Source organism: Zalophus californianus, chromosome 7 (assembly GCF_009762305.2).
Source record: "Zalophus californianus isolate mZalCal1 chromosome 7, mZalCal1.pri.v2, whole genome shotgun sequence".
Taxonomy (NCBI): domain Eukaryota; kingdom Metazoa; phylum Chordata; class Mammalia; order Carnivora; family Otariidae; genus Zalophus; species Zalophus californianus.
The window spans coordinates 34,302,375-34,329,604 of record NC_045601.1 but is presented as its reverse complement, the minus strand read 5'-3'; the positions used below and the strand labels follow the sequence as shown (position 1 = coordinate 34,329,604).

Below are 27,230 nucleotides of genomic sequence, written 5' to 3'. Positions count from 1 at the left end.
TATGCTCTATTTTAAACACAGTCAAAATGTGGAAAGGGAAAGTGATAGTCTCCCAAAGCCACTCAACTGAATGACAAAATAGGAAAAGGCTTCAAAGATACTGGCTCAAATTTCATTTTGTTAATCCCTAGACCCACAGAGCAATTCACACACACACACACACACACACACACACACACACACACACACACACACACACACTCTCTCTCTCTCTCTCTCTCACTCCTCTCTTTGAAAGAGGTTTTTAATCACTGATCTGTTTTTAGCCTCTTCCCAACTCTGCTTCAAGCTTTTCATCTCTCCATCATTAAGGAAACACACCTTACTGAAGTATTTTATAAACTGTCTAAAACTTTCAATTAGCTATTTTTATCTGCATAAGTGTTCAGTGAAATTCTCATTACAAACAACCGATATTGAAGCAAACTCATGTCAGATGTGAGCTAAGCAGGTGATACTCATGAAAATCTGTAATACATGTCTATGACACAATGGAGTGAGGCCACAAGCCGCCTGCCTAGCTCTATTATGAATATGTCACTTACCTCTCTGGCCTACTTCCTTCCTTATAAATCAAGGCAGTAGTGAATGTGAACATACTATTTATTTAAGTTTCAAAACCCTATGGTTCTAGGAAGTTACCAAAAAAAAAAAAAATCAACATTTTTCTGTTACATGCCTAAAAGAAGAAAATGGATTTTTCTTAAACACACACACCCACACACACAGAGTTGGCCTTTCTATGAGAGCTAAACTATGACTTTCTTTTACATATAACATCAGCACATCATCTCATATTAAATATGGCCAATTAATCTAGAAATAATTCCTAAGTTTCATTTTCATAAGGTGTCACTTCTACTTTTCATTTTTTATTTCTTTTAAAGATTTTATTTTTATTTATTCATGAAAGCCAGAGAGAGAGAGAGAGAGAGAGAGAGAGAGGCAGAGGGAGAAGCAGGCTCCCAAGGAGCAGGGAGCCTGATGCGGACCTCGATCCCAGGACCCAGGGATCATGACCTGAGCCAAAGGCAGACGCTTAACCATCTGAGCCACCCAGGCGCCCTCTACTTTTCATTTTTTAAATGCTGACAAAATTGCTAGGAAAAGAGCACAATAGCCAAGAGGGAGTTAACAGTCACAGTGACGCCAGGAGCTTGCCCTTACTGAGCTCCAGCTGTCAGCCAGGAACTCGGTTCAGCATTTTCATGGGTGTTTTTGCATTTTCCTCCTCACAACAACCTTACTCTTCTGATTTGCCAGTTGAAAAATAGAGGGACAAAGTGGTTAAGTAACTGGACAAGGTTATACCCTAAGTAGGAGATCTGGGTCTGGCAATGCACTTACCGCTCACTCGGGTGGCGAACCCCTTCACCTTCCGACGTCAAATTAGGGAGGCTGAGCAGCAATATGAAGGTTAGTTCAGTCTGACACTTGCCGGCTACCTATCCCTGGAACTCAGTGTCCACATCTACAATGAGAGTGGATGTTGGAGCAGCTTTAGCATTCCACTACCTAGTGTCATAATCTGTAAAAATCCATGAGAGTATTCACCCCAGACATCTAAAAAGATGGGCGTTTCTCTCAGGAGCATCTCTCAAGCACAGCCGCCTATTGCTCTTTGCCTTACTTTGTATAAATGGATCTATAACCAAGGAAGCAGCCTTGGTTCCCTGCCCTAGGAGATATGAGAAAGTATTTCAGAAGGAATGAGAAACAGAGACTTGTTTTTTCCACAGCTCTTGCTCCTTGCCTGATACCTGGAATCAATCCCCACCCCATGTCCCGAGGTCTACCTGTACTGCCAATCAAGCGGCTCTCAGCGCCAGACCAACTCTCACTCCGAGTTCAACCAACAGCTATCTGCGCTGTCCTATCCCACGCACTCTGCTTGTACTTGCCCACCACCACAGGAGCAACTGGACCCCATCAAAGGACTGACCGATAAGGGGCCCGAGACTTTTTTTTTTTTTTTTAAGAGAGTGAGCACACGCATGCACAAGCAAGTGGGGGAGGGGAGGGGCAGAGGGGGAGAGAGAGAAAATCTTAAGCAGGCTCCACACCCAGCACGGAGCCCAACACGGGGTTTGATCTCATAACCCTGATACCATGACCTGAGCTGAAATCAAGAGTAGACAGTGCTTAGCCGACTGAGCCATCCAGGTGTCCCGCCAGAGACCATTTTAAAATGGCAGCTCTCGTTTCTGCTACAAGTATAAAACAGATCCACCCAGAAACCCTGGTTGGTATCACTGAGGTTGGGCACTTGATGTGGTATATCAAGCATGAGGCTCTGATTCTCTCCTGGCTATACTCCAGAGGGGGCTGTTGAATGGTGAGAAATGTGGGAGAGAATGGGGAGAGCAGATTAGGCCAAGCTTCCTCACATCTGACACAGTTGGTCAGTGTCCCTGTGGCAGACAGGAAAGTAATACAGCTGTGGCAAGTGCAGTCAATGTTTGCTTATATATGAAAGTGGTAAGTACTGCTAGTTTTGCTTTCTGACCACCCATAAGGGTTAAATGACCCCCACCCCCATGAGCTGCAGAGGGGCCAACAGGTCAAATACCACCCCTAGAACCTACATCATGGGGTCATCCATTAAATACAGCTTAAGGTACTCCTTGAATCTTCACAAATGTATGAAACCACCAAACTATCCCAAATCAACCACTCTCTAAAAAAAATGGTGTGCATGCCATGAACCTGCTCATCACGCCCTTAGCATCTCCCAAGTCAGAGCTCATGCTAAAAACATTCCTTTATAATCTTTTATGAAGACGGAATAAAAACACTCTACTCATCTTTGGAGTTCAACATAAGTACTACACTTTGTAGAATTTCAATATTAGATTGTTGCAGTAATACTTTTTTTAATTTTTTAAACATTTTTATTTATTTATTTTGATGGGGAGAGAGAGAGACAGAGACAGTGAGAGAGGGAACACAAGCAGGGGGAGTGGGAGAGGGAGAAGCAGGCTTCCAGTTGAGCAAGGAGCCCGATGCGGGCCTCAATCCCAGGACCCTGGAATCATGACCTGAGCTGAAGGCAGACGCTTAACGACTGAGCCACCCAGGCGCCCCACTAATACTTTTTTTTTTTTAAGATTTTATTTACTTATTTGAGAGAGAGAGAGAATGAGCAGGGGCAAGGGCAGAGGGACAGACTCCCTGCGGAGCAGGGAGCCCGACACGGGGCTTGATCCAAGGACCCTGAGATCATGACCGGAGCCGAAATCAGACATTTAACCAAATGAGCCACCCAGGCGCCCTTATTGCAGTAATACTCTTTAAAATGCCTGAAAAATAAAAGACATGCAGCAGGCACTTCACTTAACAACATTCATCAGGGATTCCAGGTTCCGTTCCTTCCATCACCAGCTGTGTGTGAGTAACCTTGACCAGCCATTAAACATTCATCAGCGATTGTAGGTTCTGTTCTTGGTTCCATTACCAGCTGGCTGTGGGTTACCTCCAACAGCCATTTCAGCTCTCCCAACCTCTGTCTGCTCATGTATAAAAGAGTTACCAAATGACATTTGACGTCTTCAGGATTACAACGTAAAAGTATTATCCTTGAAAATTATTTAAGAAGCCGTGATATATCTGAAAACTGATGAAGAACTGCTTGTATATTTTTTAATTAAAAAGTTGGGGGGCGCCTGGGTGGCTCAGTCAGTTGAGCATCCAACTCTTGAAGTCAGCTCAGGTCTTGATCTCAGGGTCATTGAGTTTGGGCCTCGTGTTGGGCTCCATACTGGGCATGGAGCCTACTTAAAAAAAAAAAAAAGGAAACCAGAATATTCAGGGGCAATAATACCATTGAATTTTTATATCTCTGAACCTAGATAAGTAAATCACAAGGCCAGATCTGAAACCATAAATTAAGAGATTGCCAGGGTCCTAGTGCCAAAGGTCAAACTTAAGTTACTTTCGCTAGCTGATATATTCACCACCTTTTTTTGTTCATAAAAATCATACTCACTTAGAATTATGAGTAGCTAGTATTAGCCAGTTTGGTGAACTGTTACTTTCATAAGCATAACAACTTAAAAATTCTAGCTTTAAAAGAAATAAGGCACTGTTTTAAAGCATTTAGAGCCTACCTCTTTGTTAGATTAGAGGTACGTGTGCTATTCGTCAAACTCCCAGAGCCGTCCTAAAATTGAATGTTGAATGCTTGGATAATATTCATTGACAAACAAAAAACAGCAATGGGGAAAACATTGTTCAGAATCTTGTCACTAATAAGAGAGAAAGACTCCCTGGCTCTTTCCCTGGACACACATTCCCCATCTTCTTGCCTCTTCCCAATGCCATTCAGGAGTTGCTTCTTCCTAGGACTGTATTTTCCTTGTCCTTGCAAAAACCTTTGCTCCAAAAACCCCAAAACTCCATCAAAGCTAGGAGTAATTTTAATGTGTGAAGAGAAAAGGGAATACAAGATAGCAGTAACTTAAAAGTAAAACATAAAACTTTTCTATGAGGGGCGCCTGGGTGGCTCAGCCAGTTAAGTGTCTGCCTTCGGCTCAGGTCATGATCCCAGGTCTCTGGGACTGAGCCCCACATGGGGCTCTCTGCTCAGCAGGGAGTCTGCTTCTCCCTCTGCCTCTCCTCCCCCACTCCCACGCATGCTGGTACACTCTCTCTCTCTCTCTCTGAAATAAATAAAAACAAAACAAAACAAAAACTTGTGTATGAGTACTATCCATATTTTGTTTACCAATTATGCTTCACATTTCCACAAAGTGAAATTACATCTATGAATATAAGAAACTGAAAAGGCAATTTGTGCATACAAGAACACCAGGCTCCCCATGGGGGAGGGGCAGCATTCCCAAGGGTGGGGTAGGGTGGAATCAAACTGTGCCCCACTGAACCCCAGGGATCCATATACGTGGGCCCTTTCCCATCTCTCCAAGCAATGTTTACACAAAGCACGAAATAAAATTCCACCTTACTTCTCTGGGCATTTTTTGAACCTAAATGTATCACTGGCTAAAAAAGCTGCCGGTCTCCATTAATCTTTTTTCTAAACCCAGGGTGACACATTTGTGCTCAAGGAAAATGGCATAAAGATGTTGCTCACACACATCCAACACGCTCAACAGTTGCCCAGCAAAATGCAGGAGTCACTGATGAAGCTCCTGCAACCTACAAATGTTTCTTGATCACCTGCTCTGTACTAGTCCCTCTTCTAGGCACTGCAGATACAGCAGTGAACAGGACAGACAAAAAAATCCCTGTCTTGTGTATTAAATACACTGTAGTTTAGAAAACAAAACAGCTATAAAAGGGACCTATGGAAACACTGTGGAAACTTTAATATGGATTGCATATTAGACCATAATTATCTTCAGTGTGACAGTGGTATAGTCCAGTGGTTTCCAAACTTGTCTGCACACTGAAATGGTGCTGGGAGCTTCAATCAATCAATCAATACTAATGCCACTGACCTGTCCAAGAATTGAGATTTAATTAGTCTGGAGTATGGTTTGAGTTTTGGAATTTTAAACTTCTTTAAATTAAACCTCTGAATCTAGATGTAAGATTTATGTGTATTCGTTTACCACTTAAAAACATTTCTAAGTGCTTACATTTTTCACAAGAAAAGTTGGGGAAACAGAATCAATCATCTTGTTCACTCGACTGTCTTAGAGAGGATATTGTCCTGAGTACGAAATTCAGCAATTCCCAAGCAGAAAACCACTTTCAGAGGCCAGGAACTGTTTCAGAATTCACCAAGTGAATTCTTCATTTGAGCTTACTACAATTATTTTACCATAAACTCCTTTTGTTTCAGTGCTTGTTTTAAAATGTTTTAGAAGTTTTAGTTCAAAACCATCCTATCTTTGAAAGAACAGTGCATCACTGACATTATTCTGAGTATTAGAATACATCTGGATTTTATCTATACTGATCCTAAAAACACACTTTAAAGTACATTTTAAATTTTTTTTGATGTAGTGTTCCATGATTCATTGTTTGCATATAACACCCAGTGCTCCATTCAATATGTGCCCTCCTTAATACCCATCACCAGGCTAACCCATCCCCCCACCCCCCTCCCCTCTAGAACCCTCAGTTTGTTTCTCAGACTCCACAGTCTCTCATGGTTCATCTCCCCCTCTGATTTCCCCCCCTTCATTTTTCTTTCCTACTTTTTTTTTAAACATATAATGTATTGTTTGTTTCAGAGGTACAGATCCATGATTCATCAGTCTTACACAATTCCCAGCGCTCACCATAGCACATACCCTCCCCAATGTCTATCACCCAGCCACCCCATCCCTCCCACCCCCACCACTCTAGCAACCCTCAGTTTGTCTCACTGATACAAAGTACATTTTTAAATAAATCTTTACTATACATTTGATTTGTCCTAATTTGCCTCTTTCTCCTAAAGATGTAACAAAATATTCCAATTAATATTATATAATCAGTCTATTCTAGTGCCATCTGTCATCTGGACAGCTATTATTCATAAGGAAAGCTGTAGTTATAATTCATTATTTATATCTTACCAACTCGATTTTTTTTTCCTGGCAAGAACATAAAAAGGAATAGTGAGAAATATAGCTGGAAAAGCAGATTGGAGCCCTGATTAGAGAGAGAACCATACTTAAGCGTGTACTCCTTTGTAAAGTACTAAGAACCTACTATGCACCATGCAATGTAGATGCCATTGTGAACAAGCCAATCAGGATCCCAAATGTATAGTCACGTTAGGAATACAGACAAGCATGCATGACACAATTAGCGTTTAACTTCTGAAAAGTTAATAGAATGATTGGAATTAAAATAAACTAGACTAGGCTTGCATTAAAAGTGTAGAATGTACACAATAAAAGGAGATCCTTTCTGAAAACAAAATTTAATGGTATAGTCCTCCTGACCCAGTTGCTTTCCATTTCACTTTTCTTCTCCTTACTGTATTAATTCCATGTGGTTGCCAATTACTACAAACCTGGGGCCTTAAAATTTATTCTCTCATAATTCTAGAAGCTAGACATTCCAAATTCAGGATCACTGGCACCAAGGGGACAATGAAGCTATCCTGCCTCCAGATCCACTCCTTGCCTTCTCCCTGTGCGTCTGTTGGTAGCAGCATTCCCTTGCTCTTGGCTCTCACCGCGTGACTTCAATTTCGGTCTGGCATTTTCACATGACGTCCGGGTGTGTCTGTGAAGTCGCCCTCTGTCTTTTCCAAGGATGATGGTGATTGCATTTGGGGCCCACCTGGATAATCCAGGGCATCCTTCCATCTCAAAATCCTTAAGTTAATTGCATCTTCAAAAACGCTTTTTCCAAATAAGTAACATTTACATATTCTGAGAATTAGGACCTTAACTCTTCAGCAGCCATTATCAGACTACCACACCCACACACAAAGACAGAGAAAAAGGATGACGGAGAGAAAACCCAGCTTGACTAAACCAGAGCATTTACAGCGTGTTCTGCTCCAAACACATCTAAGGAGTTCACCTGCTTCTATACAGGTCCTGAAATGCAAGGCTGTTTGCTCCTGTTACATCTGTGTACTTATGGTGAGAATTTAGTTAAATGAGATGGAAAAGGACCATACAAACTAAAAGTAATATTTACTATTTTTCTCTCTTCTGCCTCCTTAGTCATAACCTCAAATATCTTTGCAAAACAGCTTCTGTAAGTTTCACTTACCCATTTCAGAACTCTGGCTTGTTTCTTTGTTATATTAAGTATGGGGAGAAAGAGCCCCAGAAGGTTCAGCAAGGCAGCCCAACACAGGGCCAGTTCTTTGGAGTCTTTACAACCATAGTTCTGGAGGAACTCTGCAGCCAGAACTTTTCTAGTCTCTAGAATAAGAAAACTGACATGGGCATTCACACTTGGGACATTCTAGTTATAGCCACTTTTCTGTAACTACAGAGGTCTTGGCTATAGATGCATAAGAAGTCTAAGGTCAGGGGTGCCCAGCTGGCTCAGTCGGTAGAACATGGGACTCTTGATCTTGGGGTCGTGAGTTTGAGCCCCATACTGGGAGTAGAGGTTACTTTAAAAAGGAAAAAAAAGTCTAAGGCCAAAATCATATGGACAAGAAGAGTGGTAGAGAGAAACCTCTAGATTTCCAGTAAAAAAAAAGATTTCCAGTCAAATCACTGAGGAGGCATTATGCCTTGTGTACTTTAACAATTACAATACTGGAGGCTACACCAAATCTTTGCTTTCCTGACCAAACCATTTGACTAGAATAACACAGACCATTTTAATCCTGCCCTGCCCCATGATCTGGTCATCTAGATATGGAGAAATTCTGTTATTCTAGAATCCACTAAGCCAGTGATTCTTAGTTAAAATTCTTACTCAGAAGTATTTAATATTGTTAATATATAAGGTTGAACCCTAAAAATGAAAACATTTTGATGTAAAATATTTAACATGAATCAATAATAGCCTATATGCAAGCTCCATCAACTTTCTTCCCACTTCAGACCCGCACCAGCATATAAATTCAATTCTTAGCCTCTCAAGCAGGAATAAAGACACCCCCTCATATGCTATGACACCATTACAAATATATTTCCACTTTATTTAAGCTATGGACATTTTTTGCTCTTTCATAAACAGAATAAATAGAACACTTCATTATTGCATTGGCTTAAAATACAGCAACAAGAAAGCAAATGCAAAATGAATAGTACACTAAAATCCACATACTACTCAAGGGTTATCTCACGTAGGGCAAGCACCATGGGAAAGTCCAAAGACATTACAAAAAATAAAAAAAACACTGAATTTCACTCTCTTGTTTTCTAAGAGTATGGTGAGCAATCTCACAGGTTCCATAATCTATACATAATAGATTATCATTTATCAGCTTGCCTCAGAGAGCAGATGTGACAGGCAGCTACCTAATGTGTGCATTGTCTCTCCTCCACTATCTCATCATGCAATATCCTTCCACTGCAGTGAAAAACCTACATTCTCTTATAGAACTCATCGTAACTTACTAAATTTAAAAATGCAACGATTGTGCCAATGGAACACACTGCAATTACAGAATCACAGAATTTTCTTTTAAAGATTTTATTTATTTATTTATTTATTTATTTATTTATTTGACAGAGAGAGACACAGCGAGAGAGGGAACACAAGCAGGGGGAGTGGGAGAGGGAGAAGCAGCCTTCCCACGGAGCAGGGAGCCCGATGCGGGGCTCGACCCCAGCACCCTGGGATCATGACCTGAGCCAAAGGCAGACGCTTAACGACTGAGCCACCCAGGCACCCAGAATCACAGAATTTTTAAAAAGCAGGGTCACTAGAGATCATATGAAAGGAGACATTGCATCAGTCCATATCATACTTTCTAGACAAAAGTCCTTCTGTACCTCCTCTCCCCTCCCCAGTTTTGGTTGAAGCAAGGCAAGGACAATATTGGTGTTAAGTATGAAGGCATGCCAAGGTCACCAATGAGAGAACCTCAGCTTTGGCATATAAAACCACCTGTGCACTTTCTCTTTGCCAAGCCAGAATACAGATATGACCACGAAGGCACACTTGTCTCATTTCCATGTGGCTTTGGGCTACTTCCGTTTCTGGCCCAGTCCCCAAAGCAACAGATGAGGTCTTAGAACCAAACAGCAGCACAAGAGGAGTCAAACCAGATCTGCCACCAACAGGGTGCAAATGAAATCTCCTGGACAACTGGGTGTCATTATCTGTGGATAGCTGTGGAAACATGGATTGCTGACAGTGGTGTTTAGAGAGTCAAATTCTTTCATATTTGGGTAACACGTTAAGATGACACCTTAGGGATACAAAGGAGGATGATTATGCCCCCAAACAGGCATACAACCAGCAATCATGTATTGATTGTACAGAGCATGCCTCACATTAACGAGATGTAGAGATTCAGGGATAAAGAAAACACCATGTCCACTGCTACCATGGTTAATATTCTAGACAGATACAAGAAATGCATACATGTAGCTGAGAAGAAACAAGGGACTACACAATAAAACACAAAAGAGAATGTGGTGTTCTTGAAAAACTCGCTCACATAAAGCATTTTATCAAAGAAAACATACTCCTAATAACACATTTTTATCAAAGGACATAGCTTCATAATATTACTATCTCCTATTGTCTGTTCTATTTCTCCCTCTCCCACCCCTGCGTCTCCTTTCCTTTTTTCCTTACTCCTATGGTTTAAAGTAGTTATTCCCAGACTTACATACTCCAGGAAAGGAAAAAAAAAAAAAAAAAAAAAAAACTTTGGGATGGAGAGAATCAACACAAAGTTGCAAACTTTTTACTTGCCAAAGAACAGCATTTTTTTAAATGAAAACCTGGATATCTATTTGCACTAGCTTCGTCTCAGCAAAGACACTTGATCACATAAAAGAATGTGATCGCATTCATTTAAGTATAAGCCGCCAATATCAGAGCCTTTCATATTTGATTAGAGGTGTGAATTATTTGGGCGCCTGGGTGGTGCAGTCGGTTAAGCGTCCAACTCTTGGTTTTAGATCAGGTCGTGATCTCAGGGTCATGGGATCGAGCCCCGTATGGGGCTCTGCGCTCAGCACAGAGTCTGCTTAAGACTCTCTCTCCCTCTCCCTCAGCCCCTTCCCAACCCCCTCAAATAAATACGTAAATCTTTAAAAAAATAAAAAGAAAAAGAAGTGTAAATTATAGAGCAAGAAAGATACCAAATAAACTGGAGGAGAGAAAAACTCTAAGGGATCAAATATGTAATGAAGAACAGAGGCTGGAGATGACAAAGACTCTCCCTACTTCACAATTTTCACTAGGGCCAGCCCAGTTAACCATTAACAAAGTGATACAAAGAAGCAAGGTGTATCTCTGTCTGCATGGAGTGGATGAGGTGAAGGAGGACACCATCAAGAATCTTAAAAATGATGCTGGGAGAACTGGAAAGTAATGCAGAGGTGTTACCATGTGAGGGTTAGAATGCGATGCTGAAAAAACAGTGGTGAGAAAATGACTTTTTAAAGTGTGGATTGAAAAGTGTGGAAGCCAGAGGCCAAGAAACAGGCATTGACAGCATGAGACGGTCGATGTACAGATTAGGGTTGGAGCAGCTGAAAAATAAAGTGCAGATCTGAGAGATTTTGGGGGGGGGGGAGGGGGGGTTGCATAACAAAACTCAGTAAGGGGCTCCTTGAGCAGGCCACGGGAGAGAGGTGTCAGTGATGACTCAGATGTCACGAGTGGAGAAAAGGCAGGCCAGCAACAGGACTGCCAGTGACACAGAGGAAGTAAGAGAGGAAATGATGCATAAGATAGCTAAGAGCCACTATAAATAGCTACACGTCTGTGGTCTCTCCAGCAAGGCCGCATGTGTGAAACAGTCTGCATTCTACACCTTGGTTAAAATATAACTGGGAGAATAACAATGTATTAATGACACAAACAACTGTTGCTTTAGCATAGATGTCTAGGAATGTGCCCGTGGGGGGCGGGGGGGGGGAGGGGATACAAGGGAAAGTTAAGTTCAATAGTGCCTAGCCCTGGAGCAGTGGTATAAGAGAACTTTAATTTTCTTCTTTGCGCTTTTATTTTTCCAAATTTTCTCTAATGCGAACGCTATTTTGTTGGTAGAAGTTTTGGAATTTCATTAAGTATGTTAGAATGCTGTGTGTTCGTTTGTAAGTTTCATGGGCACCCCCCCACATACACACAACGTGTCCACCTACTTTAGGTATCATTGAGCTTTTAGCACACTGAGCACTTCAAAACAGCAGGAATACAACCACAGCCGTTAACGTGGTCGGCCATCTGGTGACTTTCACATATGCCACATATATCAGAAGTATGCAGACTGACCATACTTCAGCCACATGAATCACCAAAGCCAAAAAATTTCAGCCCACTACGTAAGTTATTTAACCTAACGCCTGACACTGCCAAGGACCAATGTCACAAAGAATTTTTCACTGAGATTTGTAAAAAATCCTTAGAGAATTACAGAAGATCTCAGAACTTAAGATTTCCTAGTATTAAATAAGGCACCGCATAGTAATAAAAGAATGGATACTTCCAAAGTAAATTGAGCAAATGCAGTATGCAGGATCACTGAAACAGACAATGGTCATTATTCCTCCCCCAAACTCCACCCGTGGACTGTGGCCATGCACCAGTCATTAAGGCAAGAGACTCTGGGGATGCCTGGGTGGCTCAGTAGGTTAAGCGGCTGTCTTCGGCTCGGGTCATGATCCCAGGGTCCTGGGATCGAGTCCCACATCAGGCTCCTTGCTCAGCAGGGAGCCTGCTTCTCCCTCCGCCTGCCACTCCCCCTGCTTGTCCTCTCACTCTCGCTCTCCAGCAAATAAATAAAATCTTAAAAAAAAAAAACAAAACCAGACTCTAGAAACCAGACTGCCAGGGTTCTGAGCCCAACTCTACGACCTTCCTAGTGTGTTGCCTTGAACAAGTTTACCAACCTCTGTGCCTCGGTTTCCCCACCTGTAAACAGAGACTATGACTGTACCTACCTTCATGATATTGTGAAATACACAGGAGTCAATATTCATATACAGGACATTGTGAAGCACACAGTACAGTACTAGGCAACTACGGGACACTGTATAGAGGTTAACTAATATTATTTTCATCCTAAAGCAAGATGCTGAAAAAGCCTCAGCCTTCTCAAAAGTTATACTTAGATGCAACCAAAGACTGTGCAAATCGTGTTGGTAACCATTTGATAGTTTTGCCATACTCAAAAATACAAAGTTGCTTTTTTTCCTTCCCACTTCCTCTTATTTTCCCTCCTGACCTACATACAGAGATGAACATAGCTGATATTGGAGTTCCACAAAAATAATGGCATCCCAAGAGTAAGAGGCTTAGATGTTTTTTCCCCCCTGCCAACTATATCATGCTCCTTCCTGCTCAAGCCCTCCCCTAAGACACCAAGGAAAATTCTTTACTCAAAAATCCAGTGTGGTGACAATGACTTTTAAAATCAAAAGCAAGTTGACTCACTGTAAAAGAAAAAAGTCTGTACTAAGGGAAAATTAAATAAATATATATATTTACAAAAGGCTCTAATAACTAGATCTCCCACCGTGCAACCCAGTCTCTAGGAACCCAAACTCTGATTATTTGAAGTCACTTCTCTGGATAAAAAATCTTTTCCCAGCTTGGCCACCCACTTGTGTACTAAGTGCCAGCACAAACTGAAATACGAACTTCCATGAGAGCCAACCCCCCCAACACACACACACACACACCCACACACACACCCACACACACACACACCCACCCACCCGTGGTAGGCTGCTGTCCCCCTCAGCCACGCTGTCATCTGCACTTGCCCTCTGCAGGCTGGGCTGCTCATCTCCTAGTGAGCCTGTCTTTTCCCCGTCATTCACACAAGCTCTCTGAGAATTCTATTTTTTATTATTAGGGAGCCCTGGAAAGCCCACCCCACCCCTCAGTCTGGGCAAATGACAGTAGCTTCTAGCCTAGCACACCACCAGTAAGATGTTGGGCCAGTTTCCCCGTTGGGAAAGCTGGCAAACGCCAGAGGCGTACCCAGAACTCCCTTGTCTCCTCACAGGGAACTAACTTCTTCCAAGCTCAGCCTTTTCCCTGGGATACTAAGAAAGCCACCTGGATATTACAGCAAAATATGGGCTAAGGACTTCCAGAATCCTCAGATTTTCAACCCAAAAGTATTTATAACAAACTTCTGGCTTTCTCCAGATTCACATTGCTTTCAGAAGTCAGGGGAACTGCCTTGTCAACTTTCACTGAAATATCTCCCTGAAAAACAAAACAAAACAAAAACATTTTTTTTAAGATTTTATTTATTTACTTGAGAGAGAGCAAGAGAGAGAGAGAGCACACACAAGGGGCAGGGGACATGGAGGGGCAGAGGGAGAAACAGACCCCCTGATGAGCAGGGAGCCCAACATGGGGCTCGATCCCAGGACCCTGGGATCATGACCCGAGCCAAAGGCAGACACTTAACCGACCAAGCCACCCAGGTGCCCCCAAAAAACCATTCTTTATAAGCACATGGTCTCAACACTTCAAGATGTCAACTGGCTGCAAGTGCTAAGGAGGTATTGTGCTCACTTGTTTGGGATCAGCTTCTATATACCACACCGTCAGGACTTGAAACTCTAGTTCGTGGGTCTCAGAGAAATTGTAAACTACCACAGTTTCCCACCTTCCATATTACTGTGAATGGTAGAAACTACAAATGTTAACTCTCGATCTGCAAGGGTCTGAGCGTCTACTGACACAGCGTGTGGCTGAAACCTCACTCCCAGAGTTAAGAAAAGTGTTTCCTGCCTGTCTGGCACTGACAAGCCATAATCTCTTTCCTCAAGCATCAAGTAGTATTCTCCAGGACACCCCAAACACAGGCTCAAAGCCAACCAAAGTAGGCCGAGCCTAAGGATGCTTCTTTCATTCTCTTTTCTGACCACGGAAGGAGGTAGACAAGCATTTTGTTCTAGGAAGGCAGACTTCACCACAGGAAATGAACTTCCAGGCAGCTACTTATATTCATACGAAAAGCGACCCTTCCTTCTAACCTACATCTTTACCTGTGTTGGCCATCTCATGTATGGTCATGTAGCTCATGGTGCTACATTCATACTAGGACAGATGGAGGAGGCTCCCTCTGATAGCCTAAGTCCTGCAGGGACATGTTTCTTTTGCTGCAGTGCGTTTATGTGCTTTACCCAATTTAATCTTCATATCACCACTGAGGCACAGAGGCCAGCAACTTGTCCAAGGTCATATAACTAGGAAGTCATGGATTCAAGATATGAAACCATGCTGTCTCACACTCCAGAGCTCCCTCTTCACCACAGTGCCATTACATTATACCTGTCTCAGTTCAGTAGATCCAAGGATCCATGAGCAGTTTGGTATTCTGAAAAGTGGGAAGGTCACAAGCTAATACTGACTGAAAGAAATCCCAGTTCTTCAGTCAAGATTGAGCTTTAAGGCTTGCCACAAATTGGCCTCAACCTCCCCTTCCAAGCCTTCCCTTCCACCTCTAAGTATCCTGTTCTCTAGCCAAATTATAAACCTCACAGAATCAACCCCCATCTGAATATCGAGGAAAACTTCCTCTACCCTACAGTCCTTCTAGCAGGACTTAGAATCAAATTGACAGGAGACAGACTAACAGGAGAAAATCAAATTTAATAGGCGTATATACAGGGAATCCACACAGGCCTAAAAGTCTGAAGACAAAAGGCAACAGGAAGCTTATAGGAGCTAAGGAGAGGAGCAGGGGCCTGAGGATACAAAGGGAGAAAGCTCATTAGCAGGAAGGTGAAAGGAGATGTTTGGAAAAAACGAGGTTGCCCTATTATGCAGATGAGTTCCTTCGGTAAAGGGGAGTCTCTCTTAATAGCTCTCTTCCTGGTACAGGCTCTTCTTTCCGATGTAAATTTAGGCAGCTGACAGGGAGGCAGAGAGCTTTTCCTGCAACCACAGGGTTTGGGTTACTTTTAACTCAAAATAATCCTTATGCCAAATTGTCCCATCTTGCGGCTACCTGCCCTTGGCCCCTACATGAACCTCCCTCTACTCAGAATGCTCTTCCCCCCGAAACCAAATCCTACCTAAACCACTCTAACAAGATGAAACTTGAAACTTGCTCTGATCCTCTTAGTTGAATGTAAGATGTCCTTCCTCTGAAAGTACCCATAACAAGGTTGGGTTTTTTAACCTCTCTTATAGTGACTGTGACTTCCCGTCCTGTATCATAGATATGTGTTATGGCACATCATCCTGAGTAGTAATTTGAAAACTCCTTACAGGGGTTTAGCTCTGAAAAGCACAGTGTGTCTCTAGCACAAGACAGAACACAAAGCACCTGTTCAACAAACTTCAAGGAGTTAGGACAGCACCGTTTGCTTGCTTGTTTGCTTGTCTTTTTTAAGGATGCCCCCTCGTTAACCACCTCTGCACTAGGTAATGAAAACAAATGTAGCCACTACCAGTGATGAGGATTCCATCTTTTGGAGATTCAGTAGACTGATTCTAAGTGCACTGCATCTCAATACTGTCCAATATAAAAAAATCTCTTTTCTTTCTACCTCCTTGAGGATCTCAATGTCACAAGACCAAAAAAGAGGTAGATTCTAAGTACTTCTTTAACATTCAAAAATGTATGTGCTGTTCTTCTTTGTCTGGAATTTACTGAACAAGCAGAACCAGGGGGGTTAATGCTAAATTTCCCGCTGCTGACCACTTCCCAGCCAGCCTCTGAGGCCCCTTCAACAGGTTGGGGACGAACTCATCCGTCTCTAGTCTAAAAGACGAGAAATCTGACAGCTGAAAGGCAAGGATTCTCTCCGATGAAGATGGGAGCAGCCCCTAGGAAGCAGGAATGGGAAGGTTATGGTTTTGCATTTGAAAAACGTCACCAGAGGACTTAGAGGAAAGATGCAGGAAGGATAATCCACGTGCACATTATTTTGCAGGAGATGCCCTTCGGGCACAGTTTTAGAAATCACTGCAAGTGTGAAGACAAAGCACATACATATAGACATCTTTCTGGTACTCTCTGCCATCCCTCGGAAAAATCACACGTTTCCACTGGCTTCTCATGGGGACTTGAGAAAACAGAATCCCTGGAGAAACAATTCTTGCCAGACCTCCCTCACCCCCGGCATCCCAGACTTCAAATTTCCATTCTGAATTCTGAAACTAGCAGAGGTTTAACTATTTAAGTCAACTTGTCACTTAAGTTTAAAAGGAGACTAGTTAATTTCTGTTTTTTAAAATTATTAACATAAATTGGGGCACCTGACTGGCTCAGTTGGTAGAGCATGGGACTCTTGATCTCAGGGGTCTTGAGTTCAAGCCCCACACTGGGCCTAGAGCTTACTATAAACAAACAAACAAACCTAAATTTAAATTATGAATCTAATGCTAATAACCAGAAAACATGATTGCTTTGGCTAAACAGTCCATTTGTAACATCTTATTCATCATGAAATCAATATAAATTTCCTGCCCATGTAAATCCATATGTACGTGTGTACACAAAATGATTTGCATGGAAATTATAAGTGAAAATAAACCAAACGACTTATTTATAAAGTACAAATATCATCCTCACATATGTGCAGTGTCTAAAGTGGCACATGCCATTAAAATGAATAAAACCACTGCTGAACTAAATACATGCTTACGATAGATTCCTACAAAGGAGATACATACTTTAAAAAGTCTTAAATATCTGACATGGCTTACACCAAAATGGGAGATTCTTACCCTAGTCTCAAGTTATCTATGCCTACATACAACATATTAATTCCCCAATAGAAAATGATTCATGTTTCAAATATAATAAAACATGATGACAAACCAGATAGTAAAGAAACAGTTGATCGTTTACATTCCTCTCAAGTACAATTTTAGAATCTGTAGATAAGGTTCATTTTCAAACAAATAATTAATACTGTCCCTGTTTACTTTTTATCTGAGGTGTAATGCAAATAAAATATTAAATAGTACAAATTCACTTTGAAAATACTGATGCAAGGGAAAGAGGACAAATATGCACAGTTCTGCATCAAGTAGACTTGTAGCATTTACTATTCCTCTCAAAAAGAAGGAAAACATTCCCTACTATGATTTCATACATGTCACAATTTAGAAGATTCATTAGGGATCAAATCAATCTTACATGCTTTCACAACATTTAGAAGTTTTCTTAAAACCTCCGAAACTGCAAATTCACTTCAGTGCTGTCATCACTGATTCAATATAAACTACTTTTGAGTTATGGAAAAAAGATGCCAGTGGTATGCAAAAACAGAGTGTAACAATTGCTTTGCACTTTCATCATCTGTGTATTGTACTCCATTGAAGCTGCCCTTTAATGAGTAATGTAAGGCCTGTTCTACTACTGCACAAAAGCCTCACAATTTAACAGGCTATTCAATCATGACTTTAGTTCACCAAGAAAAAACGGGGCGGGGGGAGAAGCAGGGAGTATGTGAGGGGGAGGAAAGGCAATGAATGACCCAGAAATGGTCATCTGCAGCACAAATACACCAACACTTTCCCTACCCCCATTGATAAAGGACTGCCCAGACTTTGGCCCCAGCCCTAATCAGCTGAGGCCCCAGGAACCCTGGGGATTCCGCTTAAAGAGCCAGCAGATAGGGATGGGGGCAGGGAGACTCGAATGAAGCAGACCCTTCGCTTTGGCCATCACTGGGAGATGATCTCTCCATCTTACAATGAATTCTGTGAACTTTCACATTTTGCTTAGTAAGCTAGTATTTCCTAATGAAATTCACCCTTTCAATAACTCCTTCAAGATGCTTGGATTATTGGGCTATTAACTGGAAACCTGAAGACTGGCTTTCTCCAAGCTTTCAAGCTCACTGGCCAAGGGTTCCCACAACAAAATCTAGTAAGAGACATTTTTCATCTCAGTGCTATCGATTAAAAAATAAAAGAAGGTACACCTGAACAGGTGCTTCCCTGGCCACATACCCAGGAAGCGTAATTGAGGGGATGTGAACTACCCCCCGCCCCACAACAGCAGCAAACAAATGGTCTCTGGCAAATAGCTCATCCATGTAATCTCCCCCCCATAGTCTGTTTTCAAGTCCCTGAAAGGCTGCCCAGCGGCTACATACCTGCCTCCCTGTAGCCAAGAGCTCTGGTGACTTCTCTGCACACCTGCCTGATGCTCCCATGGCTGGTCAGCCTACAGTGGCCTTCCTGGATCCTTGGCGGCCCCTGCAGCCCACCTCCATTGCCTCGGGGGCCCTAGGCACAGCCTCAGTGCTGACCCTGACACTCACTAAGGTGACAGGAGCCACTGTCCCTCACTTCCACAACTGCTCTCCTCTTCCAGGCTCTGCCTGCTTGTTTGTTTTTGACCCTGAAGCCCAGGCCCACCCGTCTTCCCTAGACTGAGACCACTGGGCCCACCGGCCTCACAGGAGACTTGTCAATTTTGTTTTTACATCATGAAATGTTTTACTCTTTACAAAATGCATGCTTCCTTCCTTCCTTCTCCCCAGGGAGACAGGTTATCCAGGGGGCTAAGCTTGCCTCAGTTGGCCCCCTTCTCAAGACCACTCCATCATGCTTGGGCTCCTCAGCAGCCCACAATTCACATCTTCCTTCCCCTCTCTGTCCTTCCTGCGTGCGATCTGCCCAGTGTGCAGTTAGGTAAGACCGCCCCCCTGCAAACCATTTGCCTGGGTGCAGAGAAAGGATATGATGTCAAGGAGCTTAAAAAGGCACAGAACGACAGTAGACAAACAGAAAAGCCGGCAGACATCCCCCAAAGAACTCTCCCTGGTAAAGCGACGCAAGGAAGGCATCCTAGGAAAGCGGGAGCACTTTGAGTGGACACAGAATTCTGTTTTTGCTAAGATTAGCAATTTGTGGCAGCGGGACATTTATGGGAACATGTCATGCAGGGACACCTTGGCCTGGAAATCAGCTATTTATAAAACAGGTCTAGGTTTAGGACCAAGAATAAGGCAGTCCCAAACCTTCAGCTTTCTTACAGGTTTCAAATTACTTTGCCTACAAATGAGAAGCTCCAGAGAGGGCTGTGGGGAGGTGATCTGTTGGCTAATAGTTATAAGCTAAGAAAACCTATTTGCTAGGAAAAATATCCATGGCTAAAAGACACTTAGAAGTATATGCTCCCCAGCCAGCCAACCCTCACTCACCACCTTCTTAAATACCTTCAGTAATCGAATCAAAAGTGCTTTTGAGACACCAAATAGGACATTTTATTTTGAGACTTTTGAGTCTGTGGTAGGTCAAGGCTTTAATGTCCTTGCTGCCCCTTGAAGTATTTGAATGCCTTGAATTGTTTCTTAGCAACTGTGAGAATTCCACACTTTCACAGCTAACGAGAAAGCTCATTTGGATTTCAGTGGAAATTTCTCACGCAACAGAAAGGGTCCTAAGACCATCTAGACAGTTGGAGAAGACCGACAGACAACATGGACTCACAGCTGTCTTACTGTCCTATTTCAAGGCTAAGGAACAATTGATTATTCATCTTTTATAGAAAAATACAACCACCTAGGGGCGCTTGGGAGGCTCAGTCAGTTCAGCATCTGCCTTAGGCTCAGGTCAGGATCTCGGGGTCCTGGGATCAAGCCCCATGTCTGGCTCCTTGCTGAGCCTGCTTCTCCCTCTCCCTCTGTGAACGCTCTCTCACTCTCTCTCAAATAAATAAAAAATCTTAAAAAAAAAAATTACAACCACCTAATGGCAAAGACAGTGGTGGTGGTGTTTTAAAAAGACATACCTTGGTACTGTGTCACGCTGCTTCTGGGAGATTCTCAATGCATCTGAAGACAGTTTCAAGTTTATAAATGCCCACTGATGGAGAGAGAAAAGAACCACCCCCTCCCCCCATCCGGGGTTTTCTCCTCCACCCTATGTAGAGGAATCTTCCCTTCCCCATGAGCCCCTGTGGCCCCTACCATATCCCTGGCATGCCCAGACTGCTATTTTAAAAGACCCAGATCAAGGCCTGCCATGGAAGACATCTTTCCCACGGAGGCCTCCTGGTCATTCAGACACACATGCCTTAAGGGAGAAAAATGAGAACTGCACTTACTCTATGCCTCTCAGTAGAAAGACAATGACCAGGCTTCACATCGGAATTGGTCTGTGTACAAACTGTGTGATCTGAGACTAGTTAGTCCATATACGTGAGCTGCCTTTTTTAAGAAAAGGATAATAATTCTCATCTTATGAGGATTAAACAAATTCCATCTTAAAGGGCTTTGCACATACAGTACTCAATAAATATGTTTCTCTTTTCCCTCTGTGATTTAATTTGCGCCAGTTACATGAATAGCTGACCACAAAATGCCAGGAGACACCTCAAGGCCACACAAAATTATTTACTAAATGCAAAAATTTAGTAAAACTATTAGTCCTTCACTGCAGTAAAGGGTACTGAAAGTACCTTTTCTTTAGCGCCTGAAAGTAGTTAAAATGATCTCCCAAAGTGCCTATTTTATTACCAGTGAATTGCTTTGAATCTAGATTGGCATAACCTTATCTCAGTACCAAAAAGAAAAGAGTTTTTACTATAAACAGGCACACAAACTACTAATCAGGTGTTCTACTGGAATTTAACTTCCTCTGTATATACTTCTAGAAACCACATTCAGTTTACAAAAGTTGGAGACAAGTAATTTCTATGAATGGCCAAGTGGTGAACACACAGACAGCAGCCTGCCCAGGTCCAAATCTCCCCCCGAGCCCCCACCCCCACCCAGTACCAGCTACAGGACCTGAAGTTAAGTTACTTTACCACTCCATGCCTTTATCACGTGTCAACTGGAGCTAATACCACCTACTGCTTGAGTTGTTATGAGGAGTCAATGAATTAAGATAGCCTAACTCAATGGTAGTAGTAATCCTTACCCAAAGAAAACCAATGTTCTGCAAGGAAACACTAAGTTTGTCCTATTATTTTGAATGGAAAAAGCAACATATGAAGGTCTATCCAAGACCCTCAATCAGTTTTCTAAAATGTAACACACAGGAAAACTCCAATACATAATTAACTACCCATCATGTTAAATGGAAAATGCTTAAAAGGCTGTTCAACGAAGAAGAAATGATTAGTAAGATTAAGTGCTGTTTGGGCGCCTGGGTGGTTCAGTCGGTTAAGCGACTGCCTGCGGCTCAGGTCATGATCCTGGAGTCCTGGGATCGAGTCCCGCATCGGGCTCCCTGCTTGGCAGGGAGTCTGCTTCTCCCTCTGACCCTCTTCCCTCTCGTGCTCTCTATCTCTCATTCTCTCTCTCTCAAATAAATAAATAAAATCTTTAAAAAAAAAAAAAGATTAAGTGCTGTTTCTAGGCAGTGAGATGGCACATACCCGCTTCAGTGACACTGGGTATGTCTTTCAAGATGTCCACATCATATTACAAATGTAATTTGAGATATTCCTCCAAATATTTGTGTTTTTAAAATGACATACTGGGTTTGGAGGCATTCATATAAATTTTCCCTATCAACACACACACTAAAAAATGTTTTATTTAAAAATTTGTGTTCTGTGAAGTTTGGGTATTTAAAAAACAAGAAACCTTCTTACTCTGGAAACATGGTCACCAAGGAGAGATTCTACAGGGTATGACTGTGTTGGCAAAATGAATTGTGGCCAGCAGCAGCAGCAGGTGATTTAAACAAACCTCCCCCTCCTCCTTTTCCCTCCTATAAAAAAGCCCAAAATACATGACTAGTTCCAGGGGTGCCTGGGTGGCTCAGTTGGTTAAGCGTCAGACTTTTGATCTCAGGGTTATGAGTTCAAGCCCTGCATTGGACTCCATGCCAGATGCAGAGCCTACTTAAAAAAAAAAAAAAAATTCTGTTACTAATTCCAAAATATACAATTTCTAACATTTTTCCACATATAAAGAGACATCAATATTTTGAAATTTCACAAACTGTGTTCCCTAGAACACTGGTAATAAGTGTTGTGCAAAAGAGAAAGAACTTCTAGGTCAAGTAAATTTGGAATATGTTTCTTGCTACAAATTTTTTAGGAAGTCATAGTACATGCTAAGATGTTATATGCTACAAGACATTCTACAGCAAATGTGGCTTACACCAAAATATTACCACCACAAACCCTTTTTATTTTTTTTAAGGTTTTATTTATTTATTTATTTATTTATTTAGAGAACATGAGTGGGAAGGGAGGGACAGAGGGAGAGAGAGAATCCCTCTCGGGTCAATCCCACAACCCTGAGACCAGGACCTGAGCCTAAGTCAAGAGTCAGACGCCCAACCAACTGAGCCACGCGGGCCCCCCTCCACAAACCCTTTCTAAATGGAACACCTACCGTCAGTATTGCATACACAATTTCAGGAACAGAGAGCTAACGCTTTGACTTATTTATTGAAGAAATTTTGCTTTAAGCAGATTAACAAAGTATTAGTCTCTACTGAAATGTATAAAAAGCTATTAGAATGGGCTTTTCGTCTTAAGGACACCTAACACGGATCTGCTTTCAAGTTTCGAGCCGCAAAGTAAGCTGAAAAGGGATTAGGCTTTCTTTCGTCTGAAAAATGGAGATGATACAATTTCAAACCATCATGTAGGGACGGGAAAACTGGTGAAAATGTATTTCTCCAAACGACCCTCAAATCTTAGGAATTCAGTGATCTGACAAATAAACCATTGCCATCATGTCTGTAGACCAGTAATTTGAATGTATGCAATAGGTTCTCCCCAAAACAGCAACAGCCCTAAGTGGGAGATACAAAGTGTTTTTAAAGAAATAGAAACATCCTCTAATCTTAAAGTACTGTTTCAAAAAATTTTTTCCTTAAGAGAAACACACTCCACCCACTGAGTTCAGAGGGTGTCCTGGCCACTTACCTTCCTCCTTGCTTCGAAGAAAGTGTGGCAAGAGGCCAAAAGTGTATATATACATGTTTAGCAATATATTAGTAAAGCAAAAGCTTCTAAACAGGAAAGGAAATCCTACAGTGATGCTGTTTGGTTATGTGAAGGCTCAATGTTAGGAGTTATTGGACAGCCAAATGTAACTAATGTACTGGCAGTAGAAAAAACAACTGGCTCCAACACTAGCAATTAATTTCTATAGAGCCTCCGGGAGGTTTTCCATATGTACGATGTGATCTCAAAAATATTATGTACTCCAGAACACTACATCTGAGCCCAACAGTCCCTTGGAGAAAATACCATTAGATGTAAACAAACAAGGGCCTTTGGCAACTCTGGAGCTATGGAAGAGAGAGACTACGTTCTTTATGAGGAGTAGCGCATTTCTCAGCACTACATTCTTCCCGAATTCAAATTCACTTGTGCCTAAAATCAAATCCAAATTTAGATCCTTTTCTGAAAATCATTTTTTTGAGAATCGAGCTTTTTTTTTTCTTGATGGAAAGAAGAAAAAGCTATATAATAAACTGTCCCGCACACAATAAAATCTAACCCTTCCAAAATATCAAATACCAGTCAGTTCACAAATATAGTTGAATTCCTATCACATACAGGGCACTGAATTCATCTAGTTCTTACTGTAAGAAAAATTAAGTCCCCATTTACGGCATTCACAGTCTATGAATACAACAAAATTCTCTAAAATAAACTTACCTAACAAAGCAAGGCAGAGGAATAAATACACACAGAATATGTAGTGGAGAATTTTGAAAAGCCAAGCTCCAGGGGACAGAGACTTCTGTATAAGAGTAGTAGGCAACAGGACGAAAAAGGCAGGGAGGGCCTGACACAGAGAGACTGGAATGATAACGGAGTGGTTCATTGCCAAAGAGAGACTGGCCTCCCCGGGTGCAAGCCAGTCCCCCACCAAGAGGTGAAGTGTATTCCTCCATGCTCTTGAATCAGAGTGGCCTAGGATTAATTGGCCAATAGAACATGGCCATGTGGCACTGAGTAATTTCTGAGACTAGGCCCTAAGAAGCCTGGCAGGTTCCCCCTTCATTTCTTGGAAGGCTCACTCTGGGCAAGCCAGCAAGAGTGTAGGAAGTCAGATAATCCTGCTAGCCCTGCCAGGAGAGGCGGCCCAGGCTAGTCATACGGAGAAGACGCACGCAAAGAAAATGACCCACCAGCCCAGGTACCAAACCTGTAAGTGAAGAAGCCTCTGGTGACCTCCACCCTCAGCCCACCCTACTTGATAGACTTAAAATGCCTATGAAATTTATTTTAAGCCACTAAATTTTGAGGTGGCATATTACAGAGCAACAGATAACTGAAACCACCACCTTGACCTTTAGGATAGAAGTCACAAACCAGTGGTGCCTGAGTCAGATCCAAACTACAGGTAGGATTTTGGGGTGCTCAGTATTTTTTAATTCTAGTTAAATTTTCTACCAAAACGCACATTTCTCTGAGGCCTGCACTTTCCAGTCATCCAATTCATTCATTTATTATATAACCTGCCAAACTTCTATTTTTTTTTTAAGATTTTATTTATGTATTTATTTATTGAGCAGGGGGGGGAGCAGAAAGAGAGGAACAAGCAGACTCTGAGCTGAGGGCAGAGCCCAATGTGGGGCTCAATCCTACAACCCTGAGATCATGACCTGAGCCAAAATCAAGAGTTGGATGCTTAATCAACTGAGCCACCCAGGCGCCCCCCTCTATTGATTCTTAAGTATATAAACCTTATCTAAAAAATGCAGAGCAAAGGATTAACACACTTATATAATTACCTAAATACATCCAGTGTGGTAACACTGTGTGATTATGCTATAGTACAGAATGACTCAAAATGTTATAATTCCAGGGGCGCCTGGGTGGCTCAGTTGTTAAGTGTCTGCCTTGGGCTCAGGTCATGATCCCAGGGTCCTGAGATCGAGCCCCGTATCAGGCTCCCTGCTCAGCGGGAAGCCTGCTTCTCCCTCTCCCACTCCCTCCTGCTTGTGTTCCCTCCCTCACTGTGTCTCTGTCAAATAAATAAATAAAATCTTTAAAAAAATGTTATAATTCAAAATAATTTTAGTCTGCAAATACTAATATATACACACACACTCATTTTCAATAATAAATTTTAAAAATTAACAGTGAGTGGTTTCAAAACATAGAACACTATATAAATTTACTTTTACCTTGACCCAAATAACTTCTATCAGATGATGGGCCACACCTTTGACCATATTATTTGGATCAGAGAGAAATAACAGACACACACTTAGTAACTCTAGTAAAAACATTAATTATAGAATAAGTTGATCGAGTTACATGTTTCTAGACCACCTATAAATAGCCAAAGTTCCTTCCAACTTTCAGTTGCCAGCTTACCTCTTCTTACTCAAACCAAATCTCAATTATTCAACAATAAATTATTTTAAAGTTTTATACCTCATGCCAGGACTTCCTAAATATGATACTGCGAAAAATTATTTTAGAATCCATTTGAATTGTATCAGAAGCTCCCTCAGAGCAGGAATTCTTAAATTTATTTTATTCTAGGCTTATCATTTACACCCAAGAAAAGGCCTTCATAGCTTAGTTAAAATACCTATTAAAATTTTTTAAATAATTTAAGATAGATATTCCATATTAACATATCCTAATACCTTTCTAAGTTACCTGAATCTTTCTAGGTAAGATTTCAATTTTATGCTGCTTTATCAATATCATTCCTATCATTTTCCTCAGAATACAGATGACATCTGATAGACAGTAGCATTCAGAGATAAACCAGATCTCTACAGCCCAACCACCCAAACCCAAACATACTTGTTAATGAGACGCCGATATCCTCCCACGCAATTCCAATTTCTTTCTTTTTTTAAGATTTTATTTATTTGACAGAGAGAGACACAACGAGAGAGGGAACACAAGCAGGGGGCAGTGGAGAGGGAGAAGCAGGCTTCCTTGCTGAGCAGGGAGCCCGATGCGGGGCTCGATCCCAGGACCCCAGAATCATGACCTGAGCCCAAGGCAGATGCTTAACCATCTGAGCCACCCAAGCACCCCTCCAATTTCGTAACAGCACAATGTTAAACCATTTCCCACTTAATCACATTTTCTTCTCACCTGATTCAACTAGGATCGCAAGAACATACATCAATTTCCACCTTCCTAACTCTTCCAAAATAAAGGACAAATGGAAACAAGTGAATAATCCCTAATGGAAGGCAGGCACATGTGTAGGAGAGGGAAAGTCTTCGTTGAGGGGATGCGCGGAGCTCCTGTGGGCCTCGCAACGCACACAGTACTAGAATAAGGCAAAACTACAAGCAGAAAAAAAAAATACAAAAGAAAAAAAAAAAAAAACTCTCACTTCTCAATTCATGAAGGTCCTGAGAGGCACCAAGGAAACATTGGGCAATAATCTCCAACTTTGTTGAAGATTTTATTTGAGTTTGAAAAATGTATTTGGGAACCTGTTACTAGGAGCTCGGAACACATTTTCCCCATAGCAACAATGCTACAAATAAATAGCATGTTGAGTTGTGTGGCTAGTGAAAAGAAATCTACTAAGCTATAAAATGGCACAATTGGAGAATTTGCAGCCCCGTGGAATTTAAACATAATTTATGCTATTGTTTTCCCATGGAAAACAGCATCTGCCTTTCTAACGGGTATCCATCTCTCCCCTCCCGCCGGCTCAGCCCCTCATTTCTTCTTCTGTGTGTTATCACTGCACCTTATTCGCTCTCACACTCATTCATTCATTAAAACTTTTGTTACCTGCCTGAGGCACTTTGCTAAGGCCTAGGTGTAAAGACAC

General features: G+C 41.9%; 1 protein-coding gene across 5 annotated transcripts in view; it reads right to left on the bottom strand.

Moving 5' to 3' along the window:
* ARHGAP18 (Rho GTPase activating protein 18) overlaps positions 1 to 27,230 on the bottom strand; it is a 188,689-nt gene that overhangs the window by 86,808 nt on the left and 74,651 nt on the right. Inside the window, exon 1 of one of the 5 annotated variants that reach the window (XM_027601477.1) lies at positions 24,122 to 24,285. The exons of the other annotated variants lie outside the window; for them this stretch is intronic. The gene's annotated coding sequence lies outside the window, so the exon portion shown is untranslated. Of the gene's footprint in view, positions 1 to 24,121; positions 24,286 to 27,230 lie in introns of those variants that run through there. 5 annotated transcript variants of the gene reach the window in all.